We start from the raw sequence: 4,074 nt of genomic DNA on the forward strand, positions 1-4,074 counted from the left end.
TAGGGGCAGAGTTGGGGGTCCAGTCCTGTGGGAGCCTTGGGTGTAACCTCAATCTCGACTTTCCTCTGCCTTCTAGCTCCAGGTCTTGGTTTAAGATGATTTCTTTGCTCAGGGTGAGGGGCAACAAAGGTTTTCAGCATCTCTGCAGGCTCAGCATTCTGTTCCTCACGTCCAGGCATCACTCTAATTTCTTAATTCTGCATTGGCTCGTTGTTTCGGGGTTTTTTTTCGGTAAATTTGACACTTCCCATGGCATGCTGGTCTCAAAGTTATTTTGCATCCTCTGATGCCCCGCCCCTCCCACATCTGGTCCCCTCCCCTCACTGTCTGGGGAGAAGAGCCATTAACTTAGCCCTAGCCAGGGCCTTTACTGATACAAAAAGAACCATTAACTTTTAGAACTTGTGATTATCATAACAAACAGGTAAGCACTGTAGCAGCAACACTGGTCTGACTGATTTTGTAACTTTTTTCCCACAAAAAAAATTGGCAGATTTTTTTGTTTATAACAAAACACGTTCACTCTCCTGTGAAAATTTAGAAAGTTTAATAAAGGAGAATAGGAGACTAAGACAGTAAAAGACAGATTACAGCTGGGCGCGTCTCAGCACTCAGCCAAGAGCACACCATCACCTTCAGGGAAACCCCTTAAATACCTTTTCCATTACATCAGCCCATTGCATACTCATAGATCACTGTGCACATCCAGAGTTTTGCCTACATTAGTTAACATATTCCAGAACTATTTTACATGCCTTGTCCTCGGATCTGCCTTTTTAGAGCATGCCTGTTTCTTGGCTGTGGTTTTGGCTCCTTCCCTTTATCACTTCCAGTCTGGCCCTTGGTCCATACTTTCTTCAGATGGCAGATGCTGATAGCTGGCAACAGCGGGGTCCTCATGACATGTCCACTGGATGTTATCCTGACCAAACAGACAGTTCACTCGTATCTATATCAGCTACCACTACTACATCTAAGTTTTTGTTAATAGCAGAAATAAAAGCAAAGTGATTTTAACATAGACATATAGCATTCATCTTAATATTTGCAAAAAGACAAGAGATTTGATTTGATTTGTCTCCCATTCTCTTTTCCTCTTTTTCTCATTTCCTCCAGGGAAAATGGCAGGAGTGGCTTTGGCATTTGATGACCTCATTTTTCTGGGGACCATGGTTGCCTTGGTAGCGCCTGTGAGAAACGATCGCTCACTTTAAATTTTTAAAGGTTTATTAAACCTCAACAACACAATAAAGGAACTGAATAAGGAAAAAGGGACAAAACTGAGACTGTGACTAACTGCCACAAAATGGCAGCTCTGCCTTTTATATTCCTTGTCTTGCATCAGGTAAATACAAATTCATAAGGAGACATATATATTCAAATATTTTCCTTATAAATGCCTGGCCCCTCCCAAAGTCTGCCAGTTGACTGTTCCTTGCTGTCCATTGGTGGAGACCTTCCTGCTGTCTGATTGGAGGTGAGGTGTTGTGATGCCACGCCTCCCCAGCAACAGCTTCTCCCATTCCCAGCAGTCCCACACAAGGGGCACAGGTACAAGCCCTCCCTCCACGTGTTCCTGACACCCTGACAACCAGGGCCATCTAGTGACAACAATATGGGAGGTGGGAAGGGGACTGTGAGGGGAACAGAGCGTCCAAAAAACAAACTACAGTAACATAACCATACATCAACAAAACTTCTCTTAACACACACTATTCATTCCCTTAATTGTGAGAGCCGGTCACCACATTACCAATCGATAACAAAGCTGAGGCTGCCACACACCTGAAAGGGTTCAAGGCCAGGTTGGGCAGGGTGTGGAGCAGCCCAGCCCAGGGGAAAATGTCCCTGCCCATGGCAGGGCTGGCACCAGACGGGCTTTAAGGTCGCTCCATCCCAAACCATTGCAGAGCCCCCGGGGCCAGGATGGGGCGGGGCGGGTGCTCGGCAGCGCCAGCAGCTCGTGCTGCCGCCTGCTGTTGGCACCCGGAACTGCACAGTGCAACTGAATTCCCACGCTCGCTGCTGCCCTCCTGTGGACAATTCCTGAACCGCAACTGCCAGAATCCCCAAATCCCAGAATGGGTCAGGTTGGAAGGACCCAGAGTGGGCACCTGGCCCAACCTCCCAGCTCAGGCAGCGTCATCCCTGAGCACAGGATTGGGTCCAGAGCAGCCCAGAACTAGACAAGGCACTGGGCAGAGCTGGACACAGCACAGGACAGAGCTGGAAGTGGCACTCCTGATGTGCCTCCCTGGGCAGTGCAGAAGGGCACGATCACTCCCTGACCTCCTGGTTCTGCTCCTGCTGATGCCCTCTGGATCCCTCCTGGCCCAAGGGCCACACAGCCAGCTCCACTGGTCACCCACCAGCACTCCCATGTCCTTCTCTAGAGCTGCTTATGCATGTCCCTTCCAGCCTGGTCTGGCACTGGGGACTGTCCCTCCCCAGGGACAGGACCTATCCTTTCCCTCTTGAACCTCCCTATTTCCAGCCTTTAATGTCCCCCCGAAATGCTGGATGCGTCAGGATGCTCTGCCTGGAATGTGCTCAAGGGACAATGCCCCATTTCTGGCTATTGGGACTGCATTGAGAGGGGTTTGCTGCTGATTTTGCTGCTGAATTGAGCCAAAACCAGCCCGAATCATCAGCCCCAAATTGACAAGTGAGGGTGGATCACCAGTGATGGGCCTGGCCGTCCATCGCCTGACCCTGGGAATGACGAGTCCCCACTCAGACAGAGATCCCTCTCCCCTATTCCTGCTTGGAACGAAATGTGCGTGAGGTTCCTCTTTTGGGAAGGGGATGCTCCCCAGGGTTCCTCCTTGAGACTGAGAGAAAGGGATGTTCCCATGAGTGTTGGTGTGGGAAGTTATATGGAGTCCCGCTTAAGAATGATCACTTTTTGCTGGCTTTGTCAGAACTATTTAATGGAATTTTTTGGTAGAATTTTTTAATAGAATTGCTTTGCACAATGGCCTTCGTGTGCACAGTGGTCACAATAGCTGTGGTATCCTTGTGGTCGAAGGAGTCTTGGTGATCTAGGTGTTCATAGAGGCCTTGGTGATCATAGTGACCATGGTGGCCAGAGTGCCAGTGGTGGCTACAGTGACCATAGTGACAGCGGTGGCAACAGTGGCCTCATGGTGGCCATAGTGGACATAATGGCACTGGTGGCCTTGGTAGTCTTGGTGACCTCATTTCTCTGGGGATCATAGTCCTTGGTAATTGCAGAGTCCATTGTGACTTCAGTGCCCCTGTAGCTCAGATGATCCTGGTGGCCACTGCCAGGGCTGCAGTGCCCAGGAGGAGCCCTCTGAGGTGGGAGGGGGCCCTGGGGATGATCCCACCTGTGGAAAAAAGAGGGAGGTGAGGGATCCATGGGGGTGAGGTAGTTAAAGGCAGTCAGAGACAGATCAGGGGTTACAGGAGGGGCATACAAGGGTTTCTCTTGGAATGGAGGATGATGGGGGTGGGGATCAGGGGTCAGGAGGGTCATGGGGAATGTGAGGGGTCTGGAGGGGGCCACAACACAGGATGAGGAGTGATAGGAGATATGGGGGCAATTGTCAGAACTCAGCACATCCCTCCGGGTGCCCAGAGTTGCCGAGGACCCCACCGGGGGGCTCGGAGACCCTGGCACACAGTCCAGAGCACCTGTGGGTTTGATTTTGACCCCTGGATCAAGTTACCAGCTTTGTATGAGTACCTTAAAGTCACAGAAGTTTTAATAGTATGATAATAACAAAATGATCACAGGGTGAAAATGTAGATTTTAGGATTTTTGGTATGGGGGTTATGGGGACAAGATGGAGGAACATGGGTGTGTCCAGCCTTTCTTCTTCTTCTTCTTCTTCTTCTTCTTCTTCTTCTTCTTCTTCTTCTTCTTCTTCTTCTTCTTCTTCTTCTTCTTCTTCTTCTTCTTCTTCTTCTTCTTCTTCTTCTTCTTCTTCTTCTTCTTCTTCTTCTTCTTCTTCTTCTTCTTCTTCTTCTTCTTCTTCTTCTTCTTCTTCTTCTTCTTCTTCTTCTTCTTCTTCTTCTTCTTCTTCTTCTTCTTCTTCTTCTTCTTCTTCT

The 4,074-nt window shown here is 49.1% G+C and overlaps 1 pseudogene; it reads right to left on the bottom strand.

Annotated features, from left to right (window-relative positions):
* Positions 1 to 3,067: 3,067 nt before the first annotated feature.
* Positions 3,068 to 4,074, bottom strand: part of LOC102040586 — a 2,443-nt pseudogene continuing 1,436 nt past the window's right edge.

Source organism: Geospiza fortis, unplaced genomic scaffold (assembly GCF_000277835.1).
Source record: "Geospiza fortis unplaced genomic scaffold, GeoFor_1.0 scaffold77, whole genome shotgun sequence".
Lineage (NCBI taxonomy): Eukaryota > Metazoa > Chordata > Aves > Passeriformes > Thraupidae > Geospiza > Geospiza fortis.